General features: G+C 41.4%; 1 long non-coding RNA gene across 3 annotated transcripts; it reads right to left on the reverse strand.

The window, feature by feature from the left end:
- On the reverse strand, positions 1,410-5,857 carry LOC109719218. Of its 3 annotated transcripts, none has more exons than XR_002218652.1 (6): positions 5,187-5,857; positions 5,016-5,112; positions 4,862-4,930; positions 4,696-4,763; positions 4,516-4,580; positions 1,410-1,988 (listed from the first exon to the last, which is right to left on the reverse strand). It is a non-coding gene; the product is annotated as an uncharacterized LOC109719218 (long non-coding RNA). The 3 variants fall into 3 exon arrangements; XR_002218651.1 differs by lacking the exon at positions 1,410-1,988 and adding an exon at positions 2,619-2,659 and having other exon boundaries at positions 4,862-4,927; XR_002218650.1 differs by lacking the exon at positions 1,410-1,988 and adding an exon at positions 2,619-2,659.

Genomic DNA, 9,295 nt, shown 5'->3' on the forward strand with positions numbered 1-9,295 from the left:
CAATTCACATTCATGGATGCTGCTCCACGTCAATACTTATGTTCAGACAAATTCCATTAATGCTGTCTCTACAGCTTTACTGCTTTCCTTTACACCGATCATAAAGTAAATCATGACCATTTCATCACTGGAAAATTTTCCTCATATACTCAAATCATTTTGTGCAAGCTTAAGTTGGAGCTTCGCTTCTACCAAAATCACTTGTAACGTCACTATCTGCTCCTGTAAGTAGATCAATTCAGATAAACTTTCTTTGATACTGTTCTGAGAGTGTGATGCTCAAAGTATTCATTGTCCCAAATCCAATTTAGGCAATAAAGGGGAATCAGTTTATACTTCACCCATAAGTTCTCTATTGCTATTATTCTACATATTTTTCCGTCACCGGGGAAGAAATCTGAACAAAGTCTTCGTTAACCTACACTTGAAGCATTACCATTTGCTTTCGAACTGTATGAGAATTATCTTGATATAACTATCAGTCAAGATATTAATTCCCAAAGACTAACCTCATGCAGTTTGTTCCCTGAAGCTTAGTTCCAATTATACATAACTAGAATCAGAAGAGAAAGAAACAAGTAGCTGGGTAATCTCTTTTCTCAATATTCCAAGATGCATAGTGCCATTAGAAGAGTCTCATCTCAATCCTTTTAATTCATCTTCCTGGTCAATCATTATCTGCCTTGCAGGATTCACCGAACACACAACTGGATAAATCCTTCATAACCTTTCTATCATAGAAGACTGCAGCTTCCTCAGATTGCTACTCAATCTAAAGCATGCATCCAATACTAAAGGCTGATCAAAAGATCATCAGATCTTGACTTAATCCAACCACTAATTGTGTTTCTAATTGAAATCACGATATTCGACACATAGTCGAATAGTTTATCTAATCTCACCACAAGTGAAATTACTTCACCAAAATGAAGCCCTAAGCATAAAACATTCTCTATTCATCAAGTTCACAATTTGTGACTTGTTTAGGAATAGCACAACCACTACTCAAGAACTACCCTTCACTTTGAGGGTTCTTCCAATTTCATAGTATCAGCCAATTAGGCTCCACCCTTTCCATAATTACCTAATTTAGGTAAAATGATCATTCTCGCAATCAGCGAGGCTAAACCCTTCAAGATGCATTGCATAATGTTCAAAGTTCCAAGGCGAATCAATTTAGTTCGCACAAACCATGGTATAAAGTATCTCCCAACTAAATTTCAATCAAAATCTACATGCATTAAGGAAGGAAATAATGCTATTCAACTCGGCCAACAGCCGATCAGAGATGCAACTAAAGCAATCATTATGATCATATCGAATCATAGGAACATTGCATAAAGTACTACCTACAGTAGTTATCTCTGCCGTCGTATCTGACTCTAAGATTCCGTCGGCATACCTCCACTGGGTACTCTTTGCAACAAAGTCGGTGCAGATACCTTAGTCAACATGTTATTTCTGGGACACTCAGAGCGAAAATGGCCCTCCTGACCACATACAAAACACTTTCCTTTCCGCTGAGGACACTTTGGGGGAACATGCGGACCTCCACAAATTACACATAGCCGAGGTAATCGTCCACTCAATCTTCTTTGTTTAGAAAAAGAACCACGTTTCCAAGGTTGATTCTTCTTTAGTTTCCTTGATGATTCCCCGACATGTAATTGATCGCCCTTGGTAGCCTCTTTGGCTCTTTCAGTGTATTCCACACCTTTTCTCACGGTCAAAGTACGATCCGAAACCTCGTGGCATTTCTTGAGATCAGCCGTCTGTTGAATCAACAGGGTCTCCAACCGTCTGATTCCTTCATCCTGTCGGCGCAAAGCCTCGGCTTGAAGTAGCGTCACATTCGCTTGTCGCTCCACCACTCCAACTAGAGTAGCCAGCTGCTCTTTTAATTCCCGAATCTCGCTAAATTCAGAAGGTGCACGTCTTTCGGGGTCGGATGTCTCAGTCGCCGTAGGGTGCATCTTTGACATTGCAAGCTGCAACAAACAAAATAGGCACAGGTTAAAACAACCCATGCTATCGTAGCCCCACTCAAAATTGTAAAATCCCAATCATGCGAAAGTAATGAAATGACCGCCCACTATTCCCCAATATCACGTTGTCGGCCGCCAACGTGATTTTGGAAGGACATAGAGGTTATTCATTTCAATCGAACTCCAACAATTTTGGAGTTATAAGTATAACCCAATCATAATACTTTCGCTCAACATAGTCGCAAAAGACCCCGTCCCTCACGTTCCTAATCCTGATCGTCCAACTGGCCTAAGGTTTACTAGGTCCACTAAGACTCAACCCTAGGCTCTGATACCACTATAATCTGTCACGCCCGGGTACCAGCGGAAGCATATCCGGTCGCGTGCACAGACCCGCCGTGTACACCACCACTCAAGTATACACAAGGCGTCTACAAACCATATAGTAAAAGCATATAATTCTAACCAGGTAATCAGAGCACGACTTTTAAACTTATACAATCCAAACCTTAATACATGAAAGAAAAATAAAGTACAATTTACAAAAACACTTAATATACATCTCTGTACTAAACTACATAAACTGGTGGAGGTCGTCTAGTACACGTCCAAAAGGCTCTAGCTAGCCGCAGACCCCTCGCCAAGAACCCTAGCCTTTCCCGGGGTGGAAGGCTCTGTAAAAACAACAACAAAGAGGGCGTGAGAACTATTAAACAATAGTTCCCAGTGGGTAAGCCGCCGAGAGTGGCGAAGTACACCACTAGGTCAACTGTGGCATGAGTAGATAGCAATAAATAAGCGAGTAAATGCAGATAATACAATAAGCAATTATATGCAACAGATATGGAAGTAAACTACTCATGCTATTTGCTCAACCATAAATAAATAACAATAGATTGCAGGTATCAGTTATCATGATAGATTCTATCAATCATATTACTTGACAATTTAACCAAACATATATCAGAATGTATGCAAGATAATTCACTTTACTGAAATTACAGATGATATCATGTAATTACCTTGTTCCATAGCAAGAAAGAGACATAATGTCATTCATTATGTTGCTAACCAATCATGATGTCAACTTCTAGGTTGTTCATCACTAAGCTCACTTTAGATGTCAACTTTCTAGTATGGTCATCAATAAGTTCACTTAACCCAAGACATATAGTAACTTTACTACTCTGTCCAGCTAAGGTCAAAGTACTTGACATAACCCAATTTTCAACGGACTTACACAAGGTAAGTTCAAGCCGCGCCGTGCCTCATGGCCCCGTGGTAGTCAACATCCCCACTCTAGGAATGAGCCTCCCCCACGGCATTCCGTTTCGGCGTTCACTTCGTACATTTGCGAGCATCTGTCGCTAAGCTGTTCGGGAGTGCTGGCTTGGGGGGAAGCGACCCCGCAAGCATGTGCAAACGCGCACAATGGCATGTAAGCCGTAGTCCACAGTACCAGTCTCACAACAACATCATGTCCCTGACATGGAATCTCAACTAAAGCCACTCCGGAACGCGGGGCTTGGGGGGCGCGACCCCCGCAAGCATGTACGAAAGAACATAATGGCATGCTAGCTATAGTCCAAGGTACAAATATCTCAACAGCATCATGTCTCTGACATGGAATCTCAACTCGACCCAAGGTCGGCACTGTAGTACCCAGTCATAAGTCACTATCAACAACTTGTTAACAAGATTCTACCAGTCGTTAATATAACTTAACAAGTTAAAGCTTTACATCACACTGGTGATTCTATCAGGCTATACCTGGTCAGTCACTCACAATCTCTCACTACTCCTTACACATAAGGAAAGTGGTTTACTAAGGTTCTGTTCATAGACTCATGGCACATATCCTGTAGTCCAATATAAATCTCTACTTGACTATACAAGTATGTTATCATATCCAAATCTAGTTATTTACTAGATTATATTCAGTTGAATAATCATTCAAGTTATGCCATCATATGAAAGTCTAGTTACTTACTAGAACATATACCATAATACAAGTCTATCATGTGAAAGTAGAAACTAACAAGGTAATGCAAGCAAGTAAAACAAGCGATAAAACACTCTTCACATGATCTCTATGCCATTCATTTTACAATTAGAAATGCATATGCCAAACAAAGGCCTTTGCCTGAACTTTCAGAGTATAACAGTTATACATAACATTGTATTGCATAGCAATCTTAAGTACCTCAGTCTCGTTGTTGTTCACGAGAACTAATTGGTCTATTCACGAATTTACCATTCTATCCTCATAGATAACAACAAGCCAAATTACATGTGCAAGCTACTAGTGTCGTGAATCCATAGTACTTAACGGGTAACCATATAGAATGGACAAGTTATGAATCTTTCATTACCATTTAAAGATGCTCTCATTTCCGATATGATCTACATATCAGTGCAGGTCTCAATGCCTTAAACTCTACCTATATTCACATGAATATGGAATAACAGCAACTCAGATGTCAAAGGAGACATAGAGGGAATTCACCCATTTCGGGAAGGTCCGACCCACCTATTATGAAGCTCAATCCAGCCACAAGAAGTCCCGAAACTCTACTCAACGGAGTCCCAACTCTGCTGAAAACGAAACACGAAAAGCGCGTCAAACTACGACCGAAATGTCCAATTTCGGCGCACATTGTACTTGGTACAAAGCAATAGTTTAAATTCCTATTTTTGGCTCAATTAATACCTCAAGTTAAGCTTCTAAAAGCCTTTACACATCAGCCGGAGATACTCCGAAAGTCCGTTGCAAGCCCGCTGCGAACAATTTCCAAAACGGCATCATAGTCGTCAAATATTAATAAATATAGTCGGAATCTTGCAAATTCAGTTTCCTTACAGCAATTTCAGCTTACCCTTAGTTGGAACACCTCTTAACCAGTCCCCAAGGTCACCAATTAAGCTTAAATTAATCCGCAAACCTGCTGCGAAGAGCACAATCCAAACTGCATCAATTCGCACGAATAAACTTCATATAATTTCGAAAGTACATCATAACTAACAAATTACCTTTGTCCAACTTTGGAGCAGCTTATCCCTGGTCTAAGATGGTTCAATCACAGCTAAATAACCTCTCTTTAGCTGCTGAAATTGCCCTCGAACTCAGCTGGGAGCAACAAAACCAAAACTACTCGGAATCCAATACTAAACTTCCAATTAGAGAGAATTTAAGCTACATACCTTTCAAAAGCTGCAACTCAGCTCTTTCTGGTGTTAAAATCCCAGAAAAGTCAGCAAATATCCTCCTCCCCACGTTCCAAAAGCTTTCCTTGAGTTTCCAACCCAGCGAGTAACGCGTGCGGCGCGAAATAAGCTCGAATAGGCGATTTCTACTTGAGGAGAGAGAAACCCTAGAGAGAGAAAATGAGGGAGGTGCAAAGGCACTTCTCTGAGCTCTAGCATCATCCAAAGACCTCCAGGGGGCGTGCTGGGTAGATAAGGATAGAGGCAAGATGTGAAATTACCAAAACAGCCTTACTGCCACGTATCTGGCACTGCGTACCGGTATACGATGTGGCTGTACCGGTACAGCAAGCAGAAAAAATACAGATTTCGCCAAAGCAATGCACTTTCTTGCTTTTAGCTTTCCAATCACCCTCTAACTTGTCCAAAAACTTGTCTAAGCCCTTTAGAATATGTAGGGTAGTTTCATTTACCATTTCCCACATTCGAACTTCGTAATTGACCAAATTCGAAGCGTTGCAATTGATAATGCATTTACGATGCAATTTTCCAATTCCAGTTACTTTCTTACTTCAGTAACTTGTCAAAACCTTTCTAAGGTCTATCAAACATCGTAGATCAGTTCCAAAAGCCATTCCAACCCTTGAACTTGTCAATAGGCCCAGATTCAGTATATTACAAATCAGTCCAAGGCAAGTCCCAAAGATTAGCTCCACTAGGTCTCAATCCCGCTGAAAAACAAACATCAAGATCGGATTAAATCTATGGCCGAAATGTCCAATTTCGGCTCAATTCACATCTCGTATCAAGTAGTAACATAAATCGCTGTTTTGGTTCCCTTTAGTACCTCCAATTAAGTCTCTAAAGGCTTCTCAAAGCCAACCAAGGATGACCCAAAGGTCGGTTGAACTCCCGCTGCGATCAACATCAACACGACATCAAAATCATCATATATTAGCAAATATAGTCGGAATCTTGCGAATTCAGTTTTCTAACTGAAATTCCTGCTTACCTCGGGTTAGAATACCTTCCAAACCAGCTTCTAAGAGTACAAGTTCAGCTCAACGAGACTCGAAGACCTGCTGCGAAGAAAAAATAATTCCAAATTGCATCAATCCGCTCAACAATTTGCATTTCGTTCCAATTTAGCTTCATAAATGGCTAATAATTCCAATTAAGCTTTAAAGTAGCTTATCCCAGGTCTAAGGAGGTTAATTCACATCTAATTAGCTCATCTTTAATGGCTGAATTCTCAGTTTAAGTCAGTTGGAAGCAACAAACTCAAAAGCAACACTCAAATCGACAATAGGACGTTAATAATGGAAAAAATCGAATCGAATACCTCCTCAAGCTTCCAACCAGCACCCCACTGGTCCAGGGCTGCGAAAATCCTTCCAAAGCACTCCCTCACACGTCCACCAAGGCTCAGCGACACCCGCAAACAGCGAAGAACGAGCAAAGCGACGAAAACGAGCGAAATCGCCGATTTCTATGTAGAGAGAGAAAAACCCTAGAGAGAGAGAGAGAAAGATGGGAGAACACTCCTCTGGACTCCAGCAGGTTCCACTGAGCATCCCTGGTCGAGCTGGGGTCTAAAAGATAGAGATCAAGTGTGAAATTACCGAAATACCCAAGCTGCTGCTGTTTCTGCATTGTGTACCGGTACAAGCTAATGGCTGTACCGGTACAGCAAGAAGAAAAAGCTGATTTTCGCCGGTTCAATGCACTTTCTTGTTTCCGACATTCCGATCACTCTCAAACTTATGTGTAAACATCTTTAAACCCTTTTGAACATGTGGGAGGGTTCCACATATCATTCCTCACACTCAAATTTCGCAATTTGTAAAAATTCAGTGTATTACATCTAGTGTTTTCAGCTCAGGGAAGAACCTAAGGGGCGTGGGGTATGTATAGAGTTGCTACAAAAGCAATTACACCCCTCAAAAACTGACAAAATGCAGTCTGCCAAAGTGTACCGGTACACGGGAAAGTGTACCGGTACAAATCCTGCGAGACAACGAACCCCAGCCTCGGGTTGGCTATAATCTACATCTGTACCGGTACAACCATCAGGGCTGTACCGGTACACAATGTGTTCTGGTACAACCATCGAGGTTGTACCGGTACACAACCCTGCAGAGGCAACCCGAGAGCTGACCAACTAATCCAATCTTCTGGATTTTGGTGCCAAGTTAAAATCTCAATTCTTGGGATGCGAACCATGGGTCGGAACACTATCTACGACCCTCCAGAAACTGTGGAAAGGCTCAGAACACAAATCAAACACTCGAACCTCGCAATTTGCAAAGGTCCAGTGTGTTACAGGTAGTCTCTCTATACACTGGTACACATCACCCTCGTCAGTATCTCAGAATAGCGAGGTGATCACCTAACAGGACTCCACACTATGCCTAGCTAGACGCGACTCCCTTGCCGCGATCCCTAGCCTCTCCCGTCGTGGATGGCTCTGTAAAAATAACAACAAAGAGGGCGTGAGAACTATTAAACAATAGTTCCTAGTGGGTAAGCCGCCAGCCTCGGCGAATTACACCACTAGGTTCCAGATGTACTAAATGAAAAGTAAGAACAATTATCACATGATAGATATACATTGCTAAATAGTGCTGAACAAGTAACTATGCTTTCAACTGTATCAACTAATTAGATGCAAGTAAAGCGATTACTATACGCATAAACATGTCAAGTAGTCATTGTTTACTATTCTAGTCAACGACCACTCGGTATACTAAGTCACCAATGTTCCAATCCTGTAGGACCTACCCGTGGGTAGTCCGGCCTGCGTCATGCCTAATGGCCCCGTGGTAGTCAACATTCCCACTCTAGGAATGAGCCTCTCCCACGGCATCCTATTTCGGCGCCCAATCCCGCACAGGCGAGCATGTGTCGCGGTGGCTATCTCCGGAGCGCCGCCTTGTGGGGAGCAACCCTCACAAGCATGTGTGAATGAGCACAATGGCAAGCAAGCGTAAAAGTCCGTCTCAAGTCTCAAGTCATCATGTCTAAAACATGAAATGTAGCAAATATCTCATTGACCTATCATTATGTCATCATGTCTAAAACATGAAATATAGTCGATGTCCAAATGGCCTGTTACTAAGTCTCTATGTTGCAGTTTCACAGTTTACTAAGTCGGGTGCCCCTTTATGGTGCTTTTGTCCACTAAGTCAAAGCATGAGTTTTATGTTCAAGAGTACCCAATTCTAGTCATTTTCCTCACATGAGACATGTTTCCATCTTGCAATAAGAATACTTCTCACATGTATGTATAATACACATAAGGCTCTACTATATAGTGTTGATTTTTTATGATACATAGTGTATGCATTTTAAGTATTCTAAAATTCATATAAATCCTATCTAGCATGAATATGCATGCGATATGATGAAACGAAAATATTTAACCACTTAAGAGAAGATTTCTCCTATTCCAATGAAGTCAAACCCACCGTGACTCTCGCAACCCTTCGTTTCGCCGAACGAGATTGCCCACTACTCTCCTAGCACTCTAAATGTAAGGAAAAAATAGATACACGAACATTACGAACAATCCTAAGATCGATCATTAACCAACTCAAGCAAAAGGGCAAAAACTCACCGAATGCGAAGGAAACTCTCTCGATCTCCAAATGGGAGCTAGAGTCCTTCTAATCTAACCTATACAAAGGTTCTAAATCAATCAATTGAGATCAAGAAGCTCAAGTCAAAAATCCCCATTAAAACCCTAAATTTTCAATTCTAGGGTTTCATCACATAATACCTACAAGAATAAGGATCAAGAAGTAGACTAGGCTTACTAACCTCACTAAAGCCCCCTACCAAGCTTGCAAGTAAGCTAGGGTTGAAGTTCTTCCTTTCCACAAGCTCCAATCCTCACTCTAGTGCTCTCTTCAAGGAGGTACCCTAACCAAAAGCAAAAAAGAGCAAAGGGAGGAGATCAAAATGAGCCAAAACACAAGAAAAAGGAAAGGAAAACAAGAGAGGAGCTCTTACCTCTCTTCTCCACTGATAAGGGCTCAAAGAAGCCTCTAAGGGCTGTGGGGGTATTTATAGATAGGTTACAAATGCAAAAACACCCCTCAGATCAT

Source organism: Ananas comosus, linkage group 13 (assembly GCF_001540865.1).
Source record: "Ananas comosus cultivar F153 linkage group 13, ASM154086v1, whole genome shotgun sequence".
NCBI classification, from domain to species: Eukaryota; Viridiplantae; Streptophyta; class Magnoliopsida; order Poales; family Bromeliaceae; genus Ananas; species Ananas comosus.